The sequence below is a fragment of the Eriocheir sinensis genome, unplaced genomic scaffold, assembly GCF_024679095.1.
Source record: "Eriocheir sinensis breed Jianghai 21 unplaced genomic scaffold, ASM2467909v1 Scaffold151, whole genome shotgun sequence".
Taxonomy (NCBI): domain Eukaryota; kingdom Metazoa; phylum Arthropoda; class Malacostraca; order Decapoda; family Varunidae; genus Eriocheir; species Eriocheir sinensis.
The window spans coordinates 621,895-637,872 of record NW_026110862.1 but is presented as its reverse complement, the minus strand read 5'-3'; the positions used below and the strand labels follow the sequence as shown (position 1 = coordinate 637,872).

Sequence of the window (15,978 nt, the reverse complement as noted above, 5' to 3'; positions counted from 1 at the left end):
TAATTATTCCAGGGACTTCTAGCACCTAGATAAAAATATCTTCTCCAATTTCACTTCGTCATTTTTTTCTGGAGTTTTCCAGCAGAAGGAATAAAAGAATGAAGATGCTGGTGAAATCTTGTAAAAAGAGATTTAGAAAGAATAAGGATGAGCAAAAGTGGAAAATCGTGTGCAGCTGGACCACGGGAGGTGGGGAGGCATACAGTTAGCAAGGTCAAAAGAGCAGTCAGCATGAAAATATCGATATAAGATGGAAAGAGATGCAACACTGCGGCGGAATTCATGAGGTAGAAGACTACCGGTAAGAGGAGGGGAGTTGATGAGTCGAAGAAGCTTTGACTCCACTCTGTCTAGCAGAGCTGTATGTGTGCAGCCATTACACATTATAAGATACATACTCCATACAAGGGCGGACAAGCCCTCTGTCTATGGGAAGCATCTGGTAGGTGGAAAATAACTGGCAGAGACGATACAGAATGGCCAGTGAGTTAAGGACAGACCGAGAATGTTTATTGTTGGAGGTGCTAACTTTTTGTTGCCGAAAACTACGGATAGGTATTTTGAAGATTTGTCGAGTTGACCGTGGAGAATTTGAGCTTTTGAGGCATTGAAGGCTACCAAGTTCTTTCCCCTCCATTCAGAATTGATAGTAAGATCTGAGGATAAGCGTTCTGCAGCGTCCAGCTGAGAGTCATGTAATTACTATATGGAGGGTCATGCGTTGAAAGATGTTGAGTAATGCAAGTCATTAGCGTAGGAGTGGCTAAGTTTTTTTTTATCCCTATGACGCCGGTAGGTTTCTTGGGGGCCTAATGGTCGTCCCCAGACTGTTATGGCGCAGACAAGTGTTTATAGTGGCGCCATCTTGCTTGGGTCATCCTGCCCTCCGGAACTCAACTCAGATCCAACTTTAAGAGAGAATCTAAAGTTCAGGTTGATAGGTGATCAGTTGATAGGTGGTTTCAGGACAGTATGTGGACAATCTTAGGCCATTCGTCGGTGACAGAGAAATCTAAAAAAAGCTTTGAGCGGCGGGCGGTACGCAAACCCGGGTACTCTTAGACACGGCACCCGCACGCTAACCACTCAGCCACCGCCTCCTCTTGAAATGGTTATTAATGGACAACAGAAAGAGAGTCGGAGATATAACTGTGTTCCTTGGGGCACCACTGTTGAAAGGTTTAGGAGCAGAACAGTGTAAGTCTATCACAGCAGTGAGAGATCGTCCAGAAAGAAAATTGGAGATAAAAGTACATAGAGAGGGATAGAGTCAGTAGCAGGGTAGTTTACGTAGAAAGCAAACATGTGTGCCAAAGTCAGTCAAAAGCTTTCGAGATGTCTAATGCTACAGCAGAAGTTCCACCAAAACGGCTAAGATAGGATAACCAGGAGTCAGTTAGGAATGCAAGAAGATCACCGGTAGAGGATCCCTTGCGGAACCCATACTGGCGATCAGACAGGTCAAAAGTTGATAGTTGCTGAAGAATTTCCTTGTCAAGGATTCAATAAAAAGCTTTCGAAAGACAGAAAAAGTAGAGCTATAAGACGGTAGTTTGAGGGATCGGAACGGTCACCCTTCTTAGGCACAAGCTGTATGCAGGAGTACTCCCTGCAGGAAGGAAAGGTAGATGTTGAAAGGCAGAGATGAAAGAGTCAGATCAGGCAGGGTGTCAGCACGGAAACACAGATTTTAAGAACAATAGGAGGCACCCCATCGGGTCTATAAGCCTACTGAGTGTTGAGGCCAGAGAGGGCATAGAAAACATCGCTCTTAAGGATTTAAACAAGAAGTATAGTGGAGTTAGAGGTGGGTGAGTACGAGGAATATGCCCTGAATCGTGCAAAGTGAAATTTTATTTTTGAGGAGAGCAAAGTTGTAGGCTTGTCCACCAGGCTGGTCAGTGAAAGCGTATGAAAGCTAAAGCTGATGGTTAAAACTGGAACCCCATAAGATGGAGATATAAATGAAGGGAAAGTGAGTCAAGATGTGCTCCACTTAAGATTTCATATAGTCAAAGAACTTTACATAGCTGGTAGAGTTAGGTGAGACATAGACAGCACAGATGTATTTAATAATAGAATGACAATGATGTCTTAGCCAGATAGCAAAAAAATTCTGAAGAATCAAAGTCGTGGGCACGTGAGGATGTGATGTCGTTGCAACGCAGATCCAACCTTGGATTTAGATTTAGTATATAAATAGTAGTAGGAAATATAGTAAAGATTACTGCTAGTAGCCTCAGAAACCTGGGTTTCGATGAGGAAGAAAAGGGGAGGTTTAGAGGAGGAGAGATGGTGCTCCACAAAACGGAAAATAGTACAAAGACCGCGAATGTTGCAAAAGTTGATGAAGAGAAAATCGGAAGAGTATCAAGACACCTCTTTGGTCTAGAGCCAGGAGTGAATTATTCATGACATCCTTGCATTGCATTAATCCCCCAGCTGAATAGTCACCGTGGGCGCCCGAAAACGCCCTAGCCGCCGCCATGTTCAGCAACATTTTCATGGGTCTTTGACCAAAGTTGCAAGACAATTTGTTAAAGACAAAATATGATAACGTAAAAGCCAAAAGAAAGAACGAAATAACTACATGTGAATCACCAAGATGGTTCTCCAGACACCTGTCACACCTTTTACTCTTTTCATAATTTCAACACCTGTCTTTATCTAAAACCCTTCTTTCCTGTCCATTTTTTTCTTCACAATTTCAAAACTCGTTTTTATCTTAAACCCTTCTTTCCCCTCCACATTTTTTTTCGTAATTTCAAGACTCCATCTATAACCCTTCTTTCCTCCCCATCCTTTTTTTTATGATTTCAAAACTCGTCTTTCCCTACAACCCTTCTTATCTGTCCCCTTTCCTTCTCTCTCTGTTCCCCTGAGCAGCCACACTGTAAAAAATTAAAGGTATAAAAAGGGTAGACATAGGGTATATCTGGTGTTCGAAATAGTAGACCCTATTGGGGTATTTTAGAAATGTGATATACCCTTAACACAATACCCCTATGAAGGGTATAACATATATTTACAATACCTTTACATCGGGGTATATCCAAGGCAAAAGATACCCTGCTGCAGGGTATTCTAGGCTATATATATATACCATCGTACCTTAATCCATTATACCCTTATATATGGCTACAGATTAGATATCACAAGAGGACTTCAGTTGAAAAGTTTATTATAATTTCTACAGACGTTTATAAGTATAATTATAAGGCATAAAAATATAGAAAATAGATTAAAGTTGTACACAGCTACACGCAGTATACAGATGACATGAAGACACCAAAAAAATATATATATATATATATATATATATATATATATATATATATATATATATATATATATATATATATATATATATATATATATATATATATATATATATATATATATATATATACATACTTTTATATATATTTGAAAATTATATATAAGGCACATCAATAACATCATAGATATCAGGCACATGTATACACATATATATATATATATATATATATATATATATATATATATATATATATATATATATATATATATATATATATATATATATATATATATATATATATATATATATATATATATATATATATAATTTTTTTCCCTTCTTACATATCATTTTCATGAAAACAAATTTATACGTGAAAATCAATGCCATATAACCACATAGCATTTATTTAACCTATATGAGCCAATGAGAGATAAGTTCTACATTTGCGGCTGAGCATGACAAAAATGTAAAGTAAAGTGTTCTTTGTCTTTAAACGTAGAGCTTCTAAATAAAAGAAAAAAATATGATATTTTTAATTACTCTGAAAAGAACATGTCCTTGAAATAAATTTGCTATTCTAAAAACCATAAAATAGACAACAGTGAGTAAGACAAGTTACATGCTTAATTACTATTGAAAGAAGAGTTCTTTTAGTAAATTTGCAATAACATATGTAGAAAACTTTGAAACACAAAGGATTTCTGTCGGGCAGTGTTAAAGGTTTGATATTGGATACCGAAAAGAAAGTGAATTTCTCTCATGCCCTCTGACACATCCCTGACCCTGTTCCTATGGCACTTGGTTATCTTTAAAAAAAAAAAAAAAAAAAAAAAAATAACGCCAATTATCAGTCATGTATGGCATTGATAAAGTAAATTCAGTCTTTTATAAGTTAGTGAAGAAAATTATAACTTCATACCAATCTTTTTTGCCCAAGTAGAGACACATGCAGGTAGTTTAGTATTGTGTTGAAATATGTATGACTCTAAGAACAGTAACGTCTTTTCTATTTCCTTCGGGTATTCCAACGAAAATACCCGATATGACTGAAACAGAGCTTCCAAAGCATTTGTAAACTTTGATGATTTTGTTGCCAGAAGAGGTGCCCCGTTGATGTGAAGCTGGTATTCGCCTCCTTCACAGGTAAGAACTGGAGCTGGAGATTTGATATTCTGGAAAGAAGGACCATCTATGTCAAACGACTGAACCAAAGAGAGCGGGAAAAGTTTGTTTAGCGAGTCACTTAAGTATAATAGCAACTATGAAATTAATGAACTTGTTTGCCACCTATACTGGCACAATGCCCAGTAGGAGAAAACAAATATAATCTTCGATCCTTTTCTGACTTAGCAGAATTCGTTTTTGTCGGAAAAAGCCATTGCCGTATGATACGTTCTGTTGACATCACATGCACAGAAAAAGCAGGAGAATTTTTTATTTTAAGGCAGCTGATGAAATATATTCTTAGTAATAGTTGCATACCATAAATACAATGTATAAAAATACAGTAAATTACCTCAATCGAATCAGCGAGTAGATACGTCGCATCCTCTCTAAAAAGCGATGGCAGAAGTTGCACAGCAAACTGCAGGCCACATTCTGTGAAGTTAATCGTAAATACATACAATAATACTAAATGGTAAACGGTAAAAGAGGTTTTGTGATAGTTTTAAAGGGGCTGAGTGTTTGAATAAATTTTACTGTGTGTTACGGGCATTAATAGAGAATATAAAGTTCTGATAATAAAAACAGATGTTAGGACACGTTGTAATTGGTATATCCTAGATAGTTTTGGGCTCAGCTAGGAAATAGGTTCAGCTTGGTTTACAATAGGGCGGTTGATGAGTGATGTAAACTAACTAAAAACAGTAGCAATTTAAATCTTTTGAACACAGCTGAAGTCCAAGTGGAGATTAGATAAATTTATGGATGGGAATATGATGAATGATTCACCATTAGGAGCCGTCATGTGTATATATAGGCCGACCGGCAACTTGTAGTCTCCTTTCATCCTTGTGTATTCTTGTGTAGGTCATGGGTGGTAATAGAACAATGACTAAAAAACTATCTAAGCCAACTGCAAACATATTTACCATGAATCATTAAACCTTATTATTCAAAAAAAGGTAAGAGGTCACAGCAGAAAGTGGATTTTTCTTACGAGTGGAACAGCAGTGGGAGATTATCAAGTGGTTGAAAGGGTTAAGTGAAGCTCGTCGAGATGGTATGGACACGTGATAATAATGAATAAGGATAACTTGAGAGAGAGAGAGAGAGAGAGAGAGAGAGAGAGAGAGAGAGAGAGAGAGAGAGAGAGAGAGAGAGAGAGAGAGAGAGAGAGAGAGAGAGAGAGAGAGAGAGAGAGAGAGAGAGAGAGAGAGAGAGAGAGAGAGAGAGCAGGCAAGGAACGGAATATGCTGAAAGGGAGTGCCTGAGAAGGGACAGCTGGAGACACTAACTCGTGGTATCCCAACTGGGAAAAAGTTCCCGACACAATAGAAATAAAAACACTCAACGAAAGAATAAAAAGAAAACTTTGATAAAGTAGTTACGACTAGTATGTCTGGGCACTATAACCAAGTATATAAAGATAATTTTTTTGACGTGATTGTGACATAATTCTACTGACCACCTATTAATGACAAATAAAATTATCACCTTTATCTTTAAAAATAATGACTATTGTTATCACGTTCACCTTTAAAGAAAGAAATAAATATTTACCGATTCTTTTATCTTCATTCAGACTGCTGTCCAAGTCCTCTTGGTATTTTGAGAAGTACTCTTTGTAACCTTTGCAACGGGACTTGGTATACTTCATCAACTCAAGTAGTGATGTATGGAGTTGGAGGTAAGAGTTTTCAAGGGCTTCAAAATACCATGTCGTTCAGCTTCCCTGCAAGCTGAAACATCTTGGTGTTAAAACATAGTATTTTTTGTCGTTAAGTGCATGGCCTCTGCACCATATATATGAATAAAATGTCTGATGCTTTCACTGAAATATGTTATAAAATTATTCATAAATAATAATGAATTCATCAGCGACAGATAATAACATAGCTCGTCATATAGCACAACCCTTAACATCGAAAAAGACAACAAAGATTTTGAAAACTCACAAAATTTCTTCGCCTCAGGGCTGGAAACTCTGAGATGATGTCAGCCACTGACAAACGTTGATCGTTGATCCTTTTCCAACGGTAGACAAATGTTCTGTCCATTTTACAGCAATCACTGCAAGATCAGGTGACCCTTTTCTCAATTCTGCATTCAGTGCATCTATGTGGGCGCGTGTAGTCACCTCATCATCTTCATGTCCTCCAAATCAACCTGGAAAAAAATAACTTTATCAGAAAAACTTCAGTGATAGTTCTAAGACATATCGTCATCATCATCAGCAAGCACATATGCAGCCGGTGTCATAACTATGCAAACAATACTAAGAAGATAAAATTCTTAATCCACACCTTGAGCTTTTGCCTTTTCTTGCGTGGTTGAACTTCTTCCTTTCTGACAATGCCGTACTTTTCCGACCTCCTGTTACTGGACAGCCAAATTTTCTTTAAGAATTTTCACAGTGTTGTGTGATGTTAGTGGCACTGAATGTTTTTCATCTTGGTACGAAGGGACATCCTCCAACATTTCTGTTGAAAGACACATTACAAAAGTATTGCAAAATAACTACGGTATAATTAGTAGTTCCGCACGGGAGGCCTACCTATGAAGTAAAGCATCTCAAAAGAAAAACATCAAAACTTTATCTTATGGCTTGGTAAATTCACCTTGTACCTCCATGAATCATGAATAGTCTATTTATTAGTGAAACGTTCAGCAAAGTGTCAGATACTTTATCTTTATGGTTTAATTGATTTTAATGTTTAATATGTTTTCTATTTTGGTGATGGCATTTCTCCACAATATGGAGGCGGAACTAAATGAAAAAAAATAAAATAAACAAATGTGAAATATCCAACAAATTACATATGTGAGTTAACATGTTAAGTTTTTAATGGGTGAAGTATGAAAATGACGATAAGCGGCTTTATGTATACAGTGCAATATGACATAATAAAATAATATGCAGTTACCATGCCTTAAAACACTGCGCGGCTTAGTAACAGATAAATGTTTGTGGTTCTGGTTCACTCTTGCATAAGGGGTCTGGACAGTATAGGAGTGAGCTTGTAAAGAAAGAAGTGTACAGCGAGGCCCGGCCCTGGGAGACGGGGAGGTATGTAGTTAGAAAGTCCAGAAGAGCAGTTAGCATGAAAATAGCGATAGAAAATTGAGAGAGAGGCAACATCGCGGCGAGATTTGAGAGGTAGAAGACAGGTCATAAGAGGAGGATCTAATGAGACGGAAAGCCTTTGAATCCTCTGTCCAAAAGAGCTGTGTGTTGAACCTCCCTACACATGGCCTGCATACGCCATACAAGGGCGGACAAGGCACCTGTATATTGAAAGCAGTTGATTGGGGAGAAAACGGCTGAAGACGATACAGAACGCCTAACCTCGAGGAAGCTGTCTTAGCAAGAGATGAGATATGAAAATTCCAGTTGAGTTTTGGGGTAAAGGATAGACCAAGGCTGTTTAGTATGGGTGAGGGAGACAGCTGTGTGTTACTGAAGAATAGGGGAAAGTTGTGTGGAAGATTTTGTCGAGTAGGTAGATGAAGAAATTGAGTTTTTGAGGCATTGAAGAAAACTAAGTTCCTCATTCCCCAGTCGGAAATGATAGAAAGGTCTGAGGTTAAGCGTTCTGCAGCATCGTTCCTTGATAACTGCAGTTCCTGTTGATTTGGGTGTCTGTGGAATAGTGCAAATTAGTCATGCAAGATGCATGATTGTTACTTTTTTGGCGGTCAAACAGCCCATACATGACGACACGTTCACTGATGCAAGTGACAAAAAAAATTAGTACGGCCACTCATTTATTTACGTTTAACCATTAAATTTAGAGTTATATGTGTTCTAATTAAATAATAAGAACATGGATTACACAGGCGAAATGCACATCAAATTAATAAAACATGCATTCTTACTGGGTCTCCAATGTGTGGATATTCACTAAACAGGGCATCTAGTAGGTTGGTGTATCCCTGTTTTGAAGGTGTCCTGGATGGAGATAAGGGGGTACTTATAGTGTGAATGTACTATATATATATCTCTTGTAAAGAATGCAGGTTATAAACTATAATATTCAACTGAGCAACATCTAAAGGCCGATCTACACAATCAGTGGGCACCTGTGGTGCTGGAGCACGCAACTCATCAGTTTCGAGGGATGGTGGTGAAGCATGGCAGAAACTCTCCGAGCGGTCAGGGATGGTGCTTCAGTTGTTCGCGTCTACACTATCATTTTCCAGGTACTCGCCGTTACCATACTCCAAAACCACAGGTGCCCACTGATAGTGTAGACCGGCCTTTAGTCTCTCTCTCTCTCTCTCTCTCTCTCTCTCTCTCTCTCTCTCTCTCTCTGTGTGTGTGTGTGTGTGTGTGTGTGTGTATATATCTATATCTCTATATCTCTCTCTCTCTCTCTCTCTCTCTCTCTCTCTCTCTCTCTATATATATATATAATATGTGTACACACACACACACACACACACACACACACACACACACACACACACACACACACCCTACATGTATGCTCTCATTAGTGATTGATGTGTGTGTTTTAGAGACAATTAAAATTGTGAAAATGCCCTGAAAAGGGTGTACTTACAGGATATTCCTCTTTTGTAGGTCACATGTAAGGACCTCAATGATTCTTCTTCTGTTTGAAGTTCCAGGCAGGTAATCTTGTGGACTTTTTCTTGTTTGTAAGAGGGTCTTTACGCATGGCGGAAAAAGAGGCAGTCTGAAATGTCATAAATAACCAAAGGTAAGATTTAGAGAAGACTCCTCTGTTAATTAATATGGCTTGGCGGACTAAAAAAAGTCTTCAAGAATCTAGCATTGATGGTGACATGAACACTTGGCAGATACAGAAATTACACCCTGACATGAACATCAGCAGCTCACTTGTAATTCTGCAAATCATTCCAAAGGTCACCAGAGGTCTCGTCATTGATAACTGTGGAAGGTGGCTGAGACACTTCCTCCTCATCAGACAGTAAAGTGTCTGTTAGAGATGATAACGATGGCTCTCCACATATACTGCTCACTGGAGTACTTGCTCTTGCTTCCACTGCGTCATGAGTTGGCTGTGACGTTCTTCCACCTTTAGGTTGGGTATCCAGCACTGAAAGACTAGTATAGGAGTAGTATAGGAGCAGTGAGTAGCGGGCTTTTTTTTTATTAATGTTTGCTTTTTGTGTGCCCTTGAACTGTCTCCTTTGCTGTAAAAAAAAAAAAAAAAAAAAAAAAAAAAGTAGCCTGCTCCCAAAAGAAGAGAAGTTGTTTTCCCACTGGAGGAATCAGCTTCCCTATCATCTTCTCGTTGATGTCTATAATGTCTTGCCCTTCCATTTCATTGTCTAGTTAGATATAAATCAAATAAGAGAAGGAGTCACATTCTGAGTTAATAAGACTGAACCAAACATATATATATATATATATATATATATATATATATATATATATATATATATATATATATATATATATATATATATATATATATATATATATATATATATATATGTAACTTTTTAATTAAATAAAGCAATTAAGAAGCTAAAAAAAGGACTCGTAAGAAACTTTGCGCTTCATAATCTTAATTTGCAGCTTTAAGGTACTTGGTGACATAAAATGTTGAATAAGCATAAGTCACCTTGTCTTTTCTGTAAGTTCTGTGCATGTGACTGTCAAGTAAAGACTCGGGGAGTACAATAATCCAACCTGCGTGAAGTTCAACTTCATATGCATGAGCAATTTCATTATATTTCTTGGGCAACAGTAATTTGAGACAAAAATACCATTTCTTTTCCACTAGCACTATGTGTTTGACTTGTGCAAAACAAGGAGTTTCATCATTGCAGTCCAGTATATAGCAAGCACTTGAATTTGTGTTGTAACTTACGCCATCAACTTTCAAGCATTTTACAGTATTAATGTTGGACAGTGGTTTACCAATCTTATCTTGAAGAGCTAATTTTAAAGACTGTGGCAAGCTGTTTACATCGACGCTAATGACTGCAGATTGCGGTTCCTTCCCTCATGCAAAAAATTGATGATGCAAGTGCGTGAGCTACTCTCATCTGATGCCGTTCAGTCAGTGTATGAGTGACATTCTTGAAATTCCTAGTATTTGCAATAAGCTTTTTGAAATATTGGTGCTTAGCCTCAAACCTCATACACCACAAATTTCTCAGTGGTCCAAACTTCTCTATCTGTGAGGGGAAGTGCATCATAAAATGATGTTTAGGTATTAAACTGCTGTGACCAAATGTGCTCTTGAATTTCAGGATATATGATTCAATAAGGCCTGCTAAATGAGGCAGATGATCTTTTTCAACAACTGGACTTAATATAAAATCCATACATTTCCTCAGTGCTATGTAAACATCCCATGCTGCAGAATTACCCACAGAGGAAAGATCAACAAGCTGGGGCAAAACTAGAAACAACTCTAATTTCTGTGAAGCCTTACCCACAATCTTGCCATTTCCACTAAAAAAATTGTCATTAAAGAAATTAGGCTTATCACTCACAGGAACCCGTGTTTGAAGGAGGGATTCATTCAAACCCTTCACTGTAACAAGATTTTCCTTATAAAGTTCTTTGAGAACAAGTTGAACAGTTAGGGGAATTATTCCTTCAAGACAGTCATGCATTATATCTGAGGGAAATGATTCAGGAACTGTAAAATAGTTCAGTTGAGACAAAGCACACCTATGCTTAATGCCATATATAGCTGCATCTGCTGCATTTTTATCAATGAACTTTATTTGATGAGCATAGGCAACACTATTCCTTTCTCTTAATTTAGATATGCATAATGTGTTCCTGAACTCAGAATATCTTATAGAACAAAACCTACAGAATGAGCCTGAATTAAAATTTGTCTGAAATCCAGCCACAGCATGGGACGACAAATTGTCTCCCAACACGAACTCTAGCACGGCTGTAAATTTAAGTTTCTTGAAGCCTGCATCATACTCAGTGCCATTTTGTAGAGTTTGTAAGTCTGTTATTAAAGGTTGAAAAAGTTTTTGGTACGTAGGATCATATAATTTCAAGAATTTATGCCTAACCAGTAGGCATAAAAATATGGTGTCCTCTTTATTTCTAAAATTTTGGGCAGATTTCCAATTGCAAAATACACTGCTGTCAATTTATACTCCCCTCGCTTTGAACTAATTGGATTGCAAATCTCAAATTCATCAATATACATGTGAAGTTTGATGGGGTTTGATAAGCAGTCAACAGTATTACTGCACTCACCATCACAAGTGTCATATAACACATTAGGGTGATGATAGCTATGTTCATTTTGTTGTATTTGCTTTTGTACATCTATTCTTGAGAGCACTGCTTTCAGCATCTCTATTACTGGTACATAATGATATATGGACGCTCTGTCATGAACAGATAAATAAAAAGCTTGTGGACTTACATAAGGAAAGTTTGCTGCAATATAGCTTCTCAGTTTGAACTTACTGTTGACTGCATTTATTTCCTCATCAAACAATGGTCCCTGTGTCTTCAAAGCTTTGTAAGTTTGGGAATTTTTGGGGTAACTTCCATTTTCTTCTAAGAAACACTGATCTATTATTTTCTTGTATATATTATCTGAAAAGTTCAGAAAAATTTAGCTCCGAAATGAGCGACCTTTGAACATTGTCGGGTAGCATGTGTCTTTCTTTTAAACGGAGTAAATACTTTGCAAAATGCATTGTAAACTCCTCTTTAACGCTCTCTTGATCTTCACCACGTTTGCTTTCAGTTGGATTATTTACTTCGATATGTTCACATTCTGTTTTCCCAGTATTGTTTATTTTCTCTGAGTGTGAAACTTCTGCTGCATAGTCAAGGAATTCTTTTGTTGCATGATTCCTTTTATTATGAATTATATAAGGAAACACCCTTGTAAATGTTTTCTTGCAGTCTGAATCATGACAGCTGATTTTAAATTTGTTTTCATGCTCATGATATATCTGCAAGTGTTTTGTATACTGGCTGAAATTATAAGTTGGTACTTTACAAAATGGACAAGGAAGTGGATGGGCTTTGACTTTAGGCATTATGCTCCTCTACAGACCTGAAATAAGGAAAGTTAATAACAAGCATGACCACGACTTCCAAATATGAAAAAAAATCTTAGAAATGATAAAATTCCCTGCGAATAAAAATAATTACTTTGGGTTTCTTGACACAATAGAGGTCTTGAGATTTGTATAATTGCTTTGATAGCTGTATTTTTACTTAGTGCATATCACATAAATTTCAGTGATGATGGGTAAGTTCCAGATTCCTTTACTACTATATTAAGTTCCAACAACTTCAGCAGCAGTGATTTCTTCTAATATTTAGGAATTTTTTCTATTTATTTTTCTAAAATTCAAATATCAAGGCCTTACCTATAAAAACTTGAACATAGTTGTGTAGTCCTATTCTTGTTAGCCAGTCACTAACTTCAGCAGTGCCCCAGGTCGACACCGACACCATTACTTCTGTAATACAGTCACATATGAATATTGTGTTTCTAAATTCTAATAACAAGCTACAGCAAGCTGTGTGTGTGTGTGTGTGTGTGTGTGTGTGTGTGTGCAATTCACCCATGGTCTTGATCACGCGATGGACTTGCGGTCGCCAGCTGCTTTACCCTTACCGAGTGAGCTTGGAGCTCGTTATTTCCCATTTTCGGGTAACGCTGAGACCCACAGACAACACCCCCCCTCCCCCTTGCTCAAGGAGGGAGAGTAATACTCCGGTATCAACCAGAAAAATGTGCTGATGTCCAAGAAGGCTAGAACTCGAGACCACGTGAATAAGAGTCAGGCGTTCTACCGACTGTGTGTATGTGTGTGTGTGTGTCCTTTCACGTGTAGCCCCCGTTTATCTAGCAGTGAGTAGGTACGAAATGTCAGTCAAGGAGTTGTGACCTTGCTTTCCCTGTGTGCTGTGTGTGAGTGGTCTCAGGCCTTCCCCCAAATCGGAAAGATGAACTGTGGTCTTTCTGTAGGGGAACGTCTGGCTGGTATGAACAGTAGACCATGAGGTGGATTACACACACACACACACACACACACACACACACACACCAACCTGACCTTGAGCCACCTCCGCTTCGTAGTAAAAACAATTGACCTCCTGACCCCTCTCTCTCTCTCTCTCTCTCTCTCTCTCTCTCTCTCTCTCTCTCTCTCTCATACACACAGCATATAATAATGAACTGACCATAACACTATAATAGCAATAGACGAGTGTAGTGAAACAGAGCAGAGCAGAGACTAAATGCTCACTGATAGTCCGGTCGAGGCTGTCATCAAAGTTGAGTTGCCCCTGACTGGTACTGAACGTGTAACGGACCTGCCTCATACTCTCTCTCTCTCTCTCTCTCTCTCTCTCTCTCTCTCTCTCTCTCAGCATACAATGATAATAATTCTCTCTTCTTTTTATCCTTCCCCCCTCACAGCTCATCACTCTCCTCCTGGCTTATTGCACCAATTAACCTGTCCCTTCCCATAGGGTTGCCACCTCCACCTCCTAAAAATACGGAACGCATTATCTGAGGTTGGAACAGTGATGGCGGGTAGAAAGTCAATCATATTGACAAGGCTTGAAGATAAGCTCTTCCAAAAGAACCCTGTATTAGGAGGAATTCAAGGATATCTTGACTAAATGTGAGGATATATTGGAAAATACGTTCATGAGTCAAGTTATCAGTAATATATTTTTGAAACTACATGTTTGTATAAATTCTAAAGAATGAGACACTGAAAAATATATTTCCCTTAATTAAAGAAAAAAGGAAAACTCATTTGGAGAAAACAGTAACTACCTGGAATATGAATGGATCATAAATATAGCCATTACTTATGCTGTTGGTGATGGACCGTGGAGGCGGTGCGAGATATTACGTGTACTGTTCCCGTAACGCACGGGCCGCGGGTGGCGCGACAAACCCCTAACAAACTCATATATTTTTGTGAACTGGTTATGTATTTGTTTTAATATTTGGTCACGATGACTTATTAATTTATTTAATTTGCTTGACTATTCATACAGGCAAATACGGAACAAATGGCGTTCCGTATTGGTTCAATAAGGAACGCAGCATTTCACGCTTCAATACGGAACGGTTCCGTATTTTAAGGGACAGGTGGCAACACTACTGAAGTTCCCTACCCCTTTCCCCCGGACCTTTCTCCAAGTGGGCTGGCCACCACCAAAAGTTTTGAGCCGAGAAAAAAAGACCCAGTACGCTCATGGTGCTGCAGTGGGACATAATAGCACTGCTAGCAGTTTAAAGAAGTACTCTTACCTGAGCAGAGACTGCCCCGTAGAGGTAGGCTAGAGGACGCCTCCATGAGAGTCGTACTGGTACTAAACCCGTAACGGACCAGCCAGGCTGCCACACACACACACTCTCTCTCTCTCTCTCTCTCTCTCAAACACACAACATATAATAATGATAACTCCCTTTTTCCTTTCCCCCTCACAGCTCATCACTTGAATTCCTCCTGACTTCTGTATACTGCACAAATTAACCTGTCCTTTCTCTAACTCCTTTACCCAGGGACCTTCCTCTTACGTTTATGTAGACAAGCACAAGCAGTTATCCTTACCTGGTATAGTTGATATTGATGAAATCCTGTGTCAGTAGGCTTGTAAAACGAAAATAATGATGAGGCACTCCACAACACTCCGACACTAGCACTGATGGGTGGTGGCACTGGCTTCCCGCGCTCCTAGCTCTGCGACCGGGGCGATGGACTGTTCAAGCGACCTTTGGCAATTATGCATGCAGCTCCTGCCAAGTACTGCAGCGCATGATAATGTCTCTTCTCAAATCTATCGATATCTCGAAAACAATACGTTTTTATCGTGTCTTTTGTCGCAGTATATACTCAGTGTACAAATGCTGAGATTTAATAAAGAGTAACATTGAAATTCATAGCCTAAAATAAAAAAGCCTCCACACATATTTATTGCTATGTCTCATAGAGGGTCTATTCTTGATTTTAAATACCCTTCCTCGTGGTTAAGAAGGGTATTGTTGAAGTTAGGGGTATTTCACTGAAAATTATACCATACACAACTAGTTATACCCTTTCAATACCCTCCAATTTTTACAGTGCACCTTTTCTCTAAAAATAAAAAAATATATATATATTGCACACCCCTTTGGTCTGATCGTCTTTTTCTGACTCACAGCTCTCAGCCCTGTCACCGAGTCATCCTCCCATAAATCACTGGCGCTTTCCTGTGTCTTATCTTTTTACTCCTATCTCATCTTACCAAAGACTTCTGACGTCTGGCACATAATTAGTTTTTTATTAGCTAACTCGAGCCATCTGCACACTTCCCCCTACACACCTTCCAGCCCCAATTTTGTCATCCTCAGCAGGTTTGTTAGCTTTACCAGGTCACTTGATAACATATCTTTGACTTGTTACCTTAAATATTTTCAGCCAACAGATCCCTAATTCGTTTCCTCAGACTGCTTCAGCTTAGGAACTGGTCTTGTAACTATTAATTTTAACTTAAAAGGTTCTGGAGTCGTCGACGGCGTGCTAATGGCGGC

At 38.5% G+C, this 15,978-nt stretch overlaps 2 long non-coding RNA genes across 2 annotated transcripts; both read right to left on the bottom strand.

Moving 5' to 3' along the window:
• Positions 1 to 4,096: 4,096 nt before the first annotated feature.
• On the bottom strand, positions 4,097 to 6,149 carry LOC126990267 (uncharacterized). Its single transcript, XR_007744186.1, has 3 exons — positions 6,008 to 6,149; positions 4,800 to 4,882; positions 4,097 to 4,455 (listed from the first exon to the last, which is right to left on the bottom strand). It is a non-coding gene; the product is annotated as an uncharacterized LOC126990267 (long non-coding RNA).
• Positions 6,150 to 6,883: 734 nt separating this feature from the next.
• On the bottom strand, positions 6,884 to 15,459 carry LOC126990266 (uncharacterized). Its single transcript, XR_007744185.1, has 6 exons — positions 15,020 to 15,459; positions 12,809 to 12,901; positions 9,309 to 9,536; positions 9,010 to 9,144; positions 8,324 to 8,396; positions 6,884 to 6,927 (listed from the first exon to the last, which is right to left on the bottom strand). It is a non-coding gene; the product is annotated as an uncharacterized LOC126990266 (long non-coding RNA).
• Positions 15,460 to 15,978: the final 519 nt, after the last annotated feature.